Genomic DNA, 14,860 nt, shown 5'->3' with positions numbered 1-14,860 from the left:
ATGATATACATTTGGCCTTCTGCATTACCCTCAGACTATCTTTAGAAGTGGAGTGGAAGCTTTCTGAACAGCCAGCAGCTGGCCTTCCCCCAAGATGAGAAAGAGAGAGAGAGAGGGAGAGAGCGAGAGAGGGAAAAGAGATCACTCGTTTTAAAGAAACCCCATTGCAGAATTCTAACTACTTTCTTGATTTTAAAACCAGATCTTTCCCTTGCCTTCAAGGAGATTTGGATCAGGCTTTAAGTATGGCAAAAATGCAACAGTTTCAGGTATGACTCATTATTCACTGGTGTGAATTTAACAGAGATTAATGCTTAAAAAGTACATTGCTATAATTACAGTCACAAAAAGCAACTAAAACATGAATGTAGAACACAGACTGAAACAGAATTTTATTCACGAGCATGCTTTTTAACTACAGATAACCTTTACTGCTGTGAGAGAGCAAAATGGAAGCAAGCTGTAATTAGCTAAGGAAAAATGTTTCTGTGATTACAAGCAGAGCAGTGATTAAGGGGATATTTGGCTGATCCTTCAAAGTGGCAGAGTAACCCCTGAGGGGACTGCATCCAGGAGAAGTCAAGGGCACTTAGTCTATCTAAACGTTGTTTACTGACTTGCAAGATCAACCCCATACTGCACAGTCTCATTTTCAGATATAATTTTGTTACTCTAAGGCCAATGATTCCCACCTCCCCCAGCCTCCTTTACTTCTCAATAAAAATAGAGGTGGACCAAATTCTACTCTGTTTCAGTAACATAGGATCCAGCTCTCCCTGCTAGAAGGTAGGTACAGAAATTATGTTGTTGTGTTGAAAGATAAGGGTGTGTACAATAGAACAGATTGTATCAAATGCCAGCTCTGAAATATCATATGAAAGGAACTCTGGCTGGTGTAAATATATTAGAAATTACATGTCATACCACAAGTGTAGATGCTGGAGATTGAGCATTAGAGAACAGTACAGTTCTTTAAGCAAGAAAAGCCAGTACCTGGCCCTGATTTACTTAAGTAGTACTTGAATATGGCAAAGGCTGACAGCCATTTAAGAGCAAAAATCATACAAATGTTTTCTCTAATCATCAGCTACTGAAAACAAACCAGATAACCTGAATAAAATGTGTGTCCTATGCAAGTTAGTCTGTGTTGAAAAGGAAGAGCCTGGACATTTATACCCATCAGCCCCCTCCCAAATGCCTGTGGTACTTGCACTGTAATCCTGAAATGCAAGTACTATTAATCCTCACTTGGCAAAACTTCATTTCTGATACAAGCAGTAAATGGTATCTTGTTTCTTGCAGAAGGAACTAACCACCTTTTATTTAATAGATCTGCATTGAATTTTCTGTGATAATCATTTTTGTGGGGGCTTTAAAGGTGCTACTTTCCAAAGGATATTGTTAGTGTATTTATGACAACAAGATGTAGTACAAGAAGTTTAAATTCTAAAAGGACAGGAGAAAGCTGAAAGTAAATACACAAAGAAGCTCACTAATCAAACACAGAGTAAGCTCACAAAGCACCAGCAAAATATATTAGGAGGTGGTCTTGTGACATTAAAAGAGCGAAAGAATTACCTTGATCCCCTTGTAAGCAGCAAATAAAGCCAAGTAAGAAACTTAGTACACGTTAGAGGAGTATTTCTGACCATTGTATTCATGCACAAGCATTTTTAGAGTTGACCAGTCATTCCTGAGTGTCACAAACCATGCTATTCCAGCATGCCAGCAAGAACTAAAACAGAAATTAAAGAGTGCACCAGTCTACGAAGTCAGAAAGGTCATACCCTGGCATCACTGGGCAAACTCTGCACTAAAGCTCCTACAGGACAGGGAGACAAAAGGAAGCTATATCAATGCTTCCCACTTTGTGCTGAACTGAAAATATGCTGCTGTGTACTTTGATAATTTCAGTGTGCTTTCTAGAAACTGCAATTCTTGGAAACTAACAGCAGGTTTGTGAATGCTGTTGAAAGTTTCATAGAAATGGATGGTTGTTTTCTGGTCTGGCTCATCGCATAATTTAGTCTAACAATTTCTGCTATTTGTTGGTAGGACAACTTGTGTACTGGGGACAGTCTATATTTTTGTGGGGGTTTTTTCCTCTCATGAAAACAAGGTACCTTTATTTTCTCTGAAACTGTTTAATTAAAGCATGTTATATAATCATCAATTATAATTGAATCAATTAATGGTACAATAACCACCAGAAAATAGATGGGAGGAATGTGATTATGAAACTTCACTCCCTTCCAAAGTAACAACATTAAGTGAAGCTAGAACATTTTGCAAAGGTCACTGTGAACCCAGAACTAATATGAAGCTTTGGAATCAGCAGTTCCAAACAGAGTCAATTGCTTTCTTGTATGTTTCCTGCTCTTTTTTCTGTTTTAGTGTGATTTTAAAATAAATTTATTTTACATTTCTTCACCTAAAATGCCTATTACAGTTTATGACAAAAGCAAGCCAAGATTTGTGATGAAAGTGAGGACACTACTACTATGACATGATCAGGAAATAATTACTATATAGTAAACACAAGATTAAATTTGAAAATACACACACACACACACATATTTCATATATATCTGTACACAGTTCACAGGTACACAAATACTGTGTGTATTTATATATACATATACATGTATATATATACACACATATATGCATTCAGTGCTTTATCTTCACCTTATTCATAAAATAAATGTAAAAGTAAAGCAGCATCAAATTCATTTTCATTTTTAACAAGCCTATGATTATAGCTAATTTGGTTTGAAACGTATGATGGTAGTGTAAAGGATGACAAATTTGCACTGTAGCAAATTATATATCTATTTACCCTTTGTGACCTGGGTAATTTATACCATACATAGAATCCTATGCTTTTTGTTTGTATGGTGTTAATACTTACTTGACAATTCCCTGCCTCCAAAGGAAAGCAAGTTAAAACATAATACAAGTATTAACGGTTTCTTTCCAGTAATTTAAAAGAAATGTGTGCAAGTCAAGTCACGGGAAGAATGAGTTCCAAAAAAGTTCAGACACACGCACATACTAGGGGCATGAATTTTGCAGACATCCTGAGTCTCACAGATTCTATTTCTGTTAGAAATTATGGGACTGATTCTGCTCTTTTACCAGTTTTTCAGGTATTATGTATCTGTTCACTTCAATAGTCTTACTTTAAGATTTACACCTACATGAGGATAAAATCAGGCCCATTTTCTGGCTGGCTGACTGTGACAGTGGGAAAAGGTAAGTGCCCCTTCACTCACTCCCGTCAGCTAACCAGCGAGTCCCTAGTGGAGTGGCCAAGCATTGAGGAGACTAAATCATGGGTAAGCTGCAGTGGCAGCATTGGGACAGAACAGAAACTACAGCAAGGGCAAGAGCTGAATCGGGGATTTGGAAGAGAGAGCCATTCTGAGGAAGAAAAGGGAGTGATTTAAAGAGCAAGTGCATTGGGTTTGAGAGAAAAGTGCACAGGCTTTTGAAGGGAGGAAAAAAGAGACCTGATACTGCAGAGAAAAAGAGGGGATTGTTTTGTAGGAAAGCAAAGGAGTGGAAAGGGCAGGTCATAAAGAGAACTAGGATAAGCTCTCAGGGACAGGGATTATCTCTTTGTCTGTGTTTGTATAGCACACAGCATAGTCTGGTTGTGATTAGTGCCTTTGGGTGCAACCATAATAAACATGATAATGATAATCCTGGAAGCAGAACTGAGTCCTCAGAAAAAAATCCTTAGGAGAAATGAAGCAGTTGGCAATGAAAAGAAATAAAGAGTGAGCCCTGGCAGCTAAAAGAAAGACAATGTGAGGTGCTGGATGTAAAACTGAAAACGGTGTGCCGAGTGGCTGGCTGCCAAGCTGGCAAGAGAGAACCTATTCTGAGACTATAATGAGCATATACTCCTGGAGGAGGAAGAAGAGGCTGAGAGCCTCAGAACGTGGGAAATCTCCCTGCAGGAGAGTCGAAAATCTGAGATTTAGGAACATGTTCATTTGGTAAAGGATATTAGCATGGTTTTAAAAAGTATCTTTCCCTGGGTGTTGGGGAAGGACCTGTCATGGTTTTTCAAATGGTTTAAAAATATGTTAGAAAAGATCCAGAACTTCTGAAAAATCTTTAAAAAATTTTGTAAAATATAAAACATCTTTAGGTTCTCCCATCCTAGCATACACATGGGTGTATAGTCTATACAAACATTCTAGCTAGTACTATGATATGATGTAGATATAAGACAGTAGGAAAAAAGGTTTATTTGACACTACTAAAATCCTGCTCTGTAATGATCAATTAGTCACTGCAAAATTTAAGCAAAACAGGAGGAAAACATCAACTGTAAACTATGCTCTTTAAAAATATTATATCAGTGCAACAAAGCAATTAACATTCCTGTAATATTCTGTATTATTTTACATGTATGCTGATGCACTCTTTAAAAAAAGACAAGATACTGCAGAATGCATGGTGATCATAGCCATTTTCATATTTTTAAGAAGGGAAACTTCATTGCATTCACATGTCATTCTAATTCAGTCCCCAAATATAAACAAGCAGAAAAGTGGATTAATAAGAACTATAATAACTTCCGAATGGGCTCTAAAGACCTTACGTTTAAACTAGCCGACTGTCCTAAACATCCTGTGAATTTGCTCTTCTAAACTGCTTGACTGCTGCAAGTCCTTGGTGTAACTATTGCACATAACTTTGGTCCTTCCAACATAAAGGGATGCATAAATAAGGCTAGTCGGAAGATCCCATCACATGTCTATTTGCTGAAGCAAGCAAAACACTGTATGTATATGTAGCAGTTCTTGCACTGCCTTTGGTGAACAATTTAAGTTGCTGACTTTGAGCTAAAAAGCTTGAATTGACAATTAGGGAGACAGCTCTCTCCCCATATACTATCAAGCAATTGCAATTAGCAGAGTCACTCAAACCAGAGGTCCCAGATCAAAGTGACTAGGGGTGGTAGCTGAAGAATCTTACTGGAAACTCCTCATCTCTGGAATTCTCTTTCCTGGACAGTAACACACTCAGCAAGGTTTTCTTTCCCTAGGCTTATCTCAAGGGTTGAGAGGCTGCTTAGTTGAGGAGGGCATGTCTTTCCCATTTATTGCCTGAATTTAATATATGCATTCTGAGCATTTGGTAACATGGCCCTTCTTATAAATAAAAATATTCATTCAGGAAAATGCATGGAGAAAATTTGGGATAAAGGTAACTGTACAGTCAGTGAACCCATTAGCCTTTCACCTCTGCCTACCTGGATTCAAGCCATGTCATAAATGACATCTCTTTGAAGCTCTGGACTCTAGTCCACATATTAAAAACAAAACTCAAAGCAGCTGACAGTTCCTGAGCAATGCTGGAGCAGAAAGCAATCTTCCAGTTAGGATGGAGAAAAGTTGGTGGAAATTTGTATGGATTCATATGCTGTGAGAGTCTGCATTTTTGTGCACACTAAGCTTTTCACAACAAACAGAAAAAACCGCTCAAGGGCCAGCCATCAGGTCTAGTGAGAAAACTGAGTCCTCTCCTGCTAAGGAAGTAAGATTGGTCCTGAATTCAACAAGCTGGCAAGGACTGGAAACACCTTGATCATAATGACTTTAGATTAGAACTTTAGGTGGACAACTAGTCTAGGGATAGAAGTTACACATACGATGGTTTAAGTCACCAGAAACAGGTTTAAACCTGCAACAGAACAGAAGCTCAGTGCACATAAACCAGTTGGTTTAAGATGAACCTGGTTGAATGTAGTATCAGACTGAACTGATTTGGGTCAAACCAGTTTATGAAACTTCGGTCCCAGACCACTTCTTGGTTCAAGTTAAATCACAGTCCCCCAGCATCCCTGCATGCTTTCCAGCCCTGGGTTGGGCTATGCTGTCTGCTCCAGCACAGAAAGATTGGGTGGGGTTGGGGAGGCGGGGAGGCAGGGACTGCCTCCCACAGGCAAACCCCAGCTGGGGTCTGGGGCCAGGGAGTGGGGTTAAACTTCCCTTTGCCCGAGTACAGAGCTGCCCTGCCCTGCTAAACTTACTGCTGGCTGCGACTGTGGACTACAAATCCCAGAGGTACCTGGAAGCAGGAAGAGGAAATGATGAGCAACCCTGCAGAGCCTTGCTGCTGTGATTCTGGACTGCAAAATGCCAGACCTTGAGGACAGCAGGAAGAGGATGCGAACACACAACCCATACTGGCTATATGCTAGACAGCTGTGCTTTAGTGCCCCCTGGCTTCTGGCCTGAGCTCCTGTAGGTATGTGGCTACATTTCCTGAATCAAAAGTGAATTTCTGTCCAGCAGTTTCTCCGTTTAATCTCTGCAGCTTAGACTAACCTGTAAAGACCGAATTGCTTCAGCCTCAGGCTTTTTGACTGTCTGTATTTAGCCCTAGGGTTGAAGCGGTGATCTACCAACTATACATAGAATAGGTCAGCTTTCCATGAAGCTGCAAAAAGCATAACAAAGGAATATCCCAGGAGCCACTGCTCAGCTCCAGCAAACAACTTTCTTTTAAAAATTATCATTGTGCTATTTCTTCCTCTCCAGACATGGTTTTCTCTATATATGTTTTGAATTGTCTCTACAAATTCACATCTGCAAATAGGGATTCATATTCAAAACCAACCTTTGAAATTAACCACATAATTGTGCATACAAAATTTGAATAAACAAATTGTGTAAGCAAGAGTCTCTTTAATTTCACTTAAAAAATTGTGATCACAGTTTTGGAGGCTTCCTTGAAATCTCAGACTATGTCATAATAAATAATAATAAAAGAATAACCACCTCATAATAAAAGAACAAACAATATCTGGAGAGAAAATTCTCTTCTTATACATCCTACAAGAACATCTGATAACAAGTGATACACAATATAACACAGTTGGGATAGGTGGCCTTACAGCGAGCAAGACAGGCTAGTAGGGTACAAAGCAGAATACTAGCCAAACATGCTAATACTGCTCTTTGGTTTTCAACACATTCAACTTGCTTATAAGGATTCTCCATCACTGTGTTTATTACTGGAGATATTAGTTCACGTTGAGTCATGCAAGTCAAATTAATAGATGCTGCAAACACTGGATATCTGTCAGGTGTTAGTAGAATGCAAAATGCAGACATAACCGTGCCCCCCATATTAGTATCATAAAACATAATATTAGACAATAGGATCATTGTGCTTGTCATTTAAATTTTAGCTTTTCCAGTTAAAAATGGTCCAGATTCAGCAATGAAATATTTTCTCATAAGATACAATTCCTTCATGTTTTCCTGAGTAATATGTAATATGGCTTACAATGGTCCTGGATTGTCCGGGACAGGCCCACCACTGACCAAGTGGTCCCGTGGTGTGGGAGCGCTGACCTTTGGGCTCCCACACCGCGAGACTGTTCCTGCAGCACCTCTGATTGGCACCCCACTTCTACACGATGTATGTAAAGCAGGGAGCAGAATGCCGATCAGAGGAGCAAGAAAGGAAGAGAAAAGAAATAAGGAGAGGAAAGAAGACAGACATGGAAGGGAGGGGGTGAAGAAAAACAAGGTGGGGAAGAGGAGAGAGAAACAACAACAATCAATTAATTCACTTAACTAAATGTACCCGACTAATACAACTGCAAAGACATTTTAAAAACTTTCCCCACAGGCCCAGCTTTGCAATGATTGTTACACACTTCAAGTTGCAAAGGCTGAAAGCGGGTTTCGGCTTCTAATTTCCCACTGCTGGAGTCAGCTAGAGGCTATAGTGTTCCCTTAGTCCCATGTCATGACTCATCTGAAATCCTGTAGTTTAAAATATGTAGATGGTTTCTACTTTCCTCAGCATTATTTACAGAATCATCAATTTTCTATTACAAAACTAAGGGATTAAGACAGACACATATGTTAAAAGAGCGCTCACTTCCTTTCCTAAGGGAACACCTTAGGGCTAGGGACAGAAGTTGCACATAAACCAGTTCAAGTGATCAGAAACTGGTTTAAACCTGTAACAGAGCAGAAGCTTTGTGCACATAAACCAGTTTCAAAATGGCTGAAACTGGTTTAAGATAAACCTGGTTGAATGTAGTATCAGACTTAAGTCATTCCAGTCAAACCAGTTCATGAAACTTCTGTTCCAGACCCCTTCCTGGTTTAAGTTAAATCACAGTCCCCCAGCATGCTTCTCAGCCCTGGGCTGGGCTGTGCTATCTGTTCTAGCAGAGAAGGGTTGGTGGGGGAGGCAGGGACTGCCCCCTTCCCCTGGCAAACCCTGGCTGGGATCTGGGGCCAGGGAGTACAGAGCTGCGCTGCCCTGCCCCGCCCAACTTACTGTAGGCTGCAAATGTGGACTACAAGTCCCAGAGGCACCTAGAAGCAGGAAGAAGAAGTGATGAGCAACCCTGCAGGGTCCTGCTGTTGCGATTCTGGACTGCAAATCCCAGAGACCTCAGGGGCAGCAGGAAGAGGAACCGAACACACAACCTATGCTGGCTACATGCCAGAGAGCTGTGCTCTAGCGCCCTCCAGCTTCTGGCCTGAGCCACTGCAGGCATGTGGCTGCATTTCTTGAATCAAAAGTAAATGTCTGCCCAACTGTTTCTCAGTTTAATCTCTGCAGTTTAGACTAACCTGAAAAGATTGAATTTATTCAGCCTCGGGCTTTCTGACTGTCTGTACTTAGCCTAGATGCTCACAAGTCATTGCTTTTCCCTATATGCATGGAAATCCTACTTCTACATAACCTCTCTTTCTTAGAGTTCCAGTATTTTGCAGTCTTTCAGTGTCTTACTTATTTGAAAAGCTAGTGTAGTACAGCAGGCTCTTCCTGTGTTTTTCTGAGCTTTGATGTGTGGTAGGCAAAGAACAGAGTAACAGCAACAATGGAGCTCAAAGTCACTGCTCACTAGGGACATTTTAGGTACTACACCAACCCTCTCTGCACAGCCTTTTTCCTATGGTGCAGAGGAGCAAGACCTGCTAAGACCCTCACTACTGACATAGGGAGAGGGATCATGGAATAATTCTGCTTTCCCAGTTCCTTGCCTGAACAAAGAGGCTGGTACTGGCATCTCCCTTCAGAGACAGAGGCAACATCTGTGGTTCCCTTCTTTCGTCAGCAGAAATGAGGAAGGATGAAGATCTTTGCATGATGGGGTGAGGGAGGCAGATGAGGCATTTGAAGGCTGGAACCCTCCTGCCCCACCAAGGACACTATGGAAGATGCTTGTGCCAGCCAGCCTGACTCACTCTTGCTGAAGCAGTTCCTGATGTTGGAGGAGAGCTGCTACGCATCAGCACCATTTAAGCCAACAGGTCCTTAGATCACACTTTAATAATTCCTTGGCATTCACCAATAGCCAATGCATCAATTTCATCCCAGTTCATCAAAGCCTTAGTGTGCTTGATGACAATGCACTACTGTGACCATTCCAACATAAGCAGAGCTTTGGCTAGATTGTATTTATGGGTATCCACTTCATTCTTGGTGAGAAATCTACTATATCTCCTATTCCTAATTACTATATCTCCTATTCCTAATTACTATATCTCCTATTCCTAATAGAAGCTACTCTGGGGCTCTTCCTACCAATTGTATGAGCAGTAACAGATCAGATTTTTGACTCAGCATCAGGGCAAGAATATTTCACCTCTCTGCTCACTTCATTTGTAACAACCATTGTTATACTAATGCACTGAAACCTGATTTTAGTGTCAACACTGAGAGCCCCTGATGTTTGTCCACCAAATGTTTTGGAATCCAGGTATACGGGCCTACGTCTCAGCTTTAGTGGATAACTATCAGCCCTGCTGTTAGGAGCACGGTCTTCATTATTGGTTTCAGAGAAGCAGGCAAATAAACATGCTCCAGAAACCTTGACCCATCTACCTCTGACATATTTGGCCATCAAGCCTGTAAACTGTGACAACCAGCTTTAAGACTGGATAACATCTGCTGAGGTTTCAGGCATGAATATTACGCTAAATTATGATCAGTAGCTTTGGAGAATTCATAATTACCAGGGATCCTGGTTTTCTCTGATAAAAAAATCCCCAATTTTTGGATAAGCCCCCTCCTGCCCCACTCCTTCCAGAGTCCAGTGGAGGGGGCTTATTCCTGCTTGCCCCGAATACAGAGCAAGCAGCGGCAGCCAGGGTGGGCAGGCCCAACTGCAGTGCCCTGGAGGCAGAGGGGGGAATAACTCCGCTCTCTGCCTGACACCTAAGGGGCCCTGCTGGCCAGTGTCTGGCCCCACACCTGCCCAGACGCTGGAGACTGTGACAGAGGCAGCAGCCCCCATCATGGTTACCCAGAGTATGAGCCCCTTCCTGGTGGGAGGGTGGGGAGAGGCTGCACTGCAGGGCGTGGAAAGCTGCTGCGGACCACAGTGCTGGGAGGGGGGGTCTGGAGGGCTCTGCCCCCCTGGCCCCCGGGCCCCCATGCTGTCTTCCAAAGCTCTGCACACCCTGCAGCAAGGCCCCCCTGCTGGGCAGGGGCTTGTGCCCCCAACACTATGACAGAGGCTGCTGCCCCCATCAATGGCCCTGCCCCATTCTGTTGCAGTGACCAGGTGGGGAGGTGACCAGATGCTGGCCAGCAGGGCCTCTTCGGGGTTGAGGCAGGGATGGGGGTTATTCCCTGTGCCTCCAGCATCCAGCGGAGGGGGCTTATTCCACTGCTTGCCCCAAGCAGGGAACAAGTTGTGGTAGCAGTCGGGGAGGGCAGACCCAGCTGAGGCCCCCTGGGGGCTGTGGGGGTAGAGGGGGTAACGAGCCCCCTCCCTGCCCACTTTGCCTCAGGAGCTATGCTGGCTCACCGCTGCAGCAATGATGGTGGAGTGCCCAGCAGACCCAACTCGAGTCCCTGCTGGTGGACAGGGAGGGGGGGATCTAAACCCATCTCTGGCCAGTTCAGCCCTGACTGGTCATGCCCCCCACAGCACAGCTTCACTACAGCCGAGGGTGAGCCCCCCCAGCCCCTGCCTGAGCGCTAGCACCCCAGCCTGGCATGAGCACCCCCAAAGTCCCCCCTGGCAAGAAGCCCACTCTCTCTCCCAAGGAATGTCTGTACTGTTACAAAATGGTTCAACCTAGGCAGGTTAGACTGACCTGCAAAGGTTGAATCAATTCAGGTTCTGGCTTTTTGAATATCTGTCCCTAGCCTAGATGTTGGGGGGCACGTATTCTGCACCTGAATAATACATGCATAATGCTGACTTAGGTCTGTCCTTCCACAATAATTAAAACTGTACTTTTGTAACAATCTCAAAATGTTGATGCACAGTAGGTATTGTTATATGCTTTTTACATCGCTAAGATTTTATATGACTAAGAAAGAAAGTGAAGATGACAGCTGGGAAAGAAGGGAAAAATAATGAGGGCCCCAAATTTTATTTTTAAGAAACACATTAACCTTCAGACTCCGTGTCCCTGTTCCAAACCTTCTAAGTGACAAAAAAGCAAGGTCAAATGCTCAAGCTGAAGAGACACCTTTATCTTTATATAGATATTTAAATATATTACCTGATTTTTGAGATAATGAGGGCAATTTTTAAGTTCCTACATTTTTTATTATGGATTTTGAAGTGGATTAATGAGTTCCTCATGTATGGTAGGTAAATAATAATGATCCTCATCTTGATCCATGAAAGCATCCTTCTTAATGCAGGTTGCTTAAGTATGTTTAACTTTATATATGCCAGGAAACGCTCACTTGAAATGCTGAATAGGGATGGACTCAGGTATAAGTTAAGTGCTTTCCAAACTCAGGGCCTAAGATAGGAATGTGATGCTTTTAAGAGAATCTGTTAGATCCACCATTCTACACCTTAGAACAGCAACAACAACAAAAACATCTGAATACTATACTACACACGCAGGAAAACTGAGATAAAAATATAGGCCAGGGTTCTTGACTCAGTCCTGTGCTCAAAATGCTAGAGGACAAAAAGACAGACCAATAAGAAATTAGATTAATTAATCTCTTATAATTTCCAACAATATTATACATAACCTAATTCAATGGACAGGTTTGATGTATTTGCAATTAAAGGAGATATTCTGCATAATTTATAAGCTCTTTACGGTTCTTTATTTAGATCCTCCTGATATTTGCAAAAGCAGTTATTAAACTTGCTCTATTTTATATTTGCTTGTAAGAATTACAGTAAAAACATAAAACTATGTCCCAAAGATTTTGTTGGTAGTTTGTAGCAATAAAGGAATTTAAGACCTCTTAAATGGATACTTCATTGCTGTCCATTAATTATATTCCTGTTATTATTTAAGAGGAAGTTTAGGGAACTGATCAAATATGTAAGTGGTATAACTATACAGTTAGGATTGTGTTTTTGGGAATGTTATAGGTCTACATAACATATAATTTAAAACATGGTTGTCCAACTGGAGGCCTGTGACTGGGTAGCTTGGAGCGAGACAGGGTGCCTGGCAGTGCAGGAAGCTGGTGGGGAGACACCTGAGTGCACAGTCCCCACTATTGAGGCTCACAGGGTGTATGTGTGGCCCACAGTTGCTTAGAAGTTGGACAACCTTGTTTTTAAAAAAAAGCCTCTGTGTAATCCAATTCAAGCAAACAAATGCTGTTGAATTCATGACTTTATGCAGCAAAGGTGAAGATTTTTTTTATCTTTATATCAAGAGACAAATATGTTTCATAAATCAGAATGTGACATTCAAACCATGTTCTGGATAATTCCTGCACCACCCCATATGGGAGAGGAATAGAAGAAGTGAAAGGAAGATGTAAGAAGGAAGTTTGTGTCAAAATTCAAGATCACACACTTAATTCTCCAGTGTCAGAAAAACCTGCCATGCTGCATATTAGCAGAGTGGTTCATGGGCCCACGTATGCTGTGTCAGGGTTCAAATTACACTCTGACTCTTGAGGGGGTCTGCAGCAGTGGTAGCCAGAAGTTGGAAGGAGCAGCCACCACCACCTGAGCTGCTCAGAAAGGCATGGGGTGGGCTGGGGGCTCTCATCTCTTGGGGGGGGGCTCTTGTCTCTTATGGGGGGGCTTATGGGAGGCTCTTGTCTCTTATGGGGGCCTCAGCCCCCCCCCCCGGCTCCCCCATATTTCAAAACCTGCGCTATGTGTGGTTTGCGGCACTTCAGATGGCTTTGAGACACCACAAATCACATGTGTGCGCTCATGGGGACGTACTCAGGCAGCTCACTCTCCATTTCAGCATCCACTTTCTGCCACTGTGACCCAGGATACTGGGCAAGATAGACCTATGGTCTGACCCACTGAATGGCAATTCTTATATTCTTATGTTAAATCAAACTGCCCACTGCCAAAAAAACAAGCCACTTTAGCTTCTCTAGTACTTGCAAATATATAGAAGTACAGTGGCGAAGTGTGAGGAAAAGGAAGATGTGGGAGAATGTTTTACTTCTGCTTCTGTTTTATTTATCATAATAAAAATGAAGAAAAATAGGTTTTAGATAGAGTATATAAAATTATATTAATAAAAGGTTACAGTTGCAATATCAAAGACTTAGAATTTAGGAAATCTGAAAATTAAGGTTGCCCCTGAAATCTTAATTTTATGTCTTCATGTATATACATTTTAATACAAAAATTGATTACATGATCATATGATTTTTTTCCCCAAAGGGCCCTGGCCACATTCAATAATTCAGTATCTCTTTTTACCTGACAGACCCAAGGTGTGGTCTCAGTCCTCACTTAATTCTACCTAAATCCTGTACTGAATATAAAGATATTAATTTCCTCCTCATAATCCCTTTGAGTTTAAGTATTATTAAACCCATTTTGCATCTGGGAAACTGAGGCACAAAGAGAGATAAAACTCAAATTCCCAAAAGTGTCTATTAGTTTTGGATGTCCATCTAAAACCTGATTTTTGTACTAGTATAAAGTGCTCTTGTGTTCAAAGCACAGCTCAAATCATCTTTAGTTGCAGTTGTGAGCATTCAATACTTCTGCAAATCTAACCTTATATATCTCACATTAGGCACCCAAAAAAAACCCAACAGAGTTGGTAGCTACCTGTGAAAAAACTCTTAACTTTCCAAGCATCATATAAGAACTTTATGGCAGAAACATGTGGAAAACAATTTTCCAAAGCAACACTCAATTCTAGCCTCTGCTGAGACGACATTTCCTGCCATTCCTGCCTCATTTCATTAGACACCTTCCAATTTCTGCAACAAATGGAGCAGAGACTGTATAAAAAGAAAGCAGCTCTCAAACATTTTAAATTCAAGGCACCCCTGAGAAAATTCCAGCTCTTAGTTTTCACTCATTATTTGACTATGAAAAATACCATATTTACTCACATATAAGATGATTTTTTCCCTACCCCAATTAGCATGGAGGCAAAACTCTCACCCTACATTCACAGACAAGGAAACCTCATTAAATACATTGTTTATCATTAAATGGCTGCCAAAAGCAGCATTTGCTCAGTCATGGAAACCAACTCTGAAGCTGATTAAATGTAGCCAACACTTAAGTGTGACTGTAAAACCCATGGCCCGTATTGGGCAACATGAACTTTAGTTTTTATGCAAATTTTATTAAAAACACAGTTATCACCCTGTTCTTACAAAACTTCACATTAAGCATCCTTGTTTTACCAAAATTTCATATTACAAAAACAACTACATGTATTAAACCCTTAAACAGCATTCATCAACTTCCCACAAAAGAACCCCTTACAAAACTCTTGTTCTTCATCCAGAAACCTATGAAAAAGGATTACTTCAGTAACTGCCTGAAACTCTCTGCCTCTTCCATCAGTCCTGTCTGTTGGTTTAGTGAAACAAGTGGGTTTACTCCCTTTTTCTCCACCTCTCTGCCTCTTCTTCTCTGATCTCTTCCTTA

General features: G+C 41.5%; 1 protein-coding gene across 2 annotated transcripts in view; it reads right to left on the bottom strand.

Moving 5' to 3' along the window:
• EML6 (EMAP like 6) overlaps positions 1-14,860 on the bottom strand; it is a 325,901-nt gene that overhangs the window by 42,888 nt on the left and 268,153 nt on the right. The window lies entirely within an intron of this gene.

The sequence above is a fragment of the Alligator mississippiensis genome, chromosome 1 (assembly GCF_030867095.1).
Source record: "Alligator mississippiensis isolate rAllMis1 chromosome 1, rAllMis1, whole genome shotgun sequence".
NCBI lineage: Eukaryota > Metazoa > Chordata > Crocodylia > Alligatoridae > Alligator > Alligator mississippiensis.
This window is presented reverse-complemented; position numbering and strand designations above follow the sequence as displayed.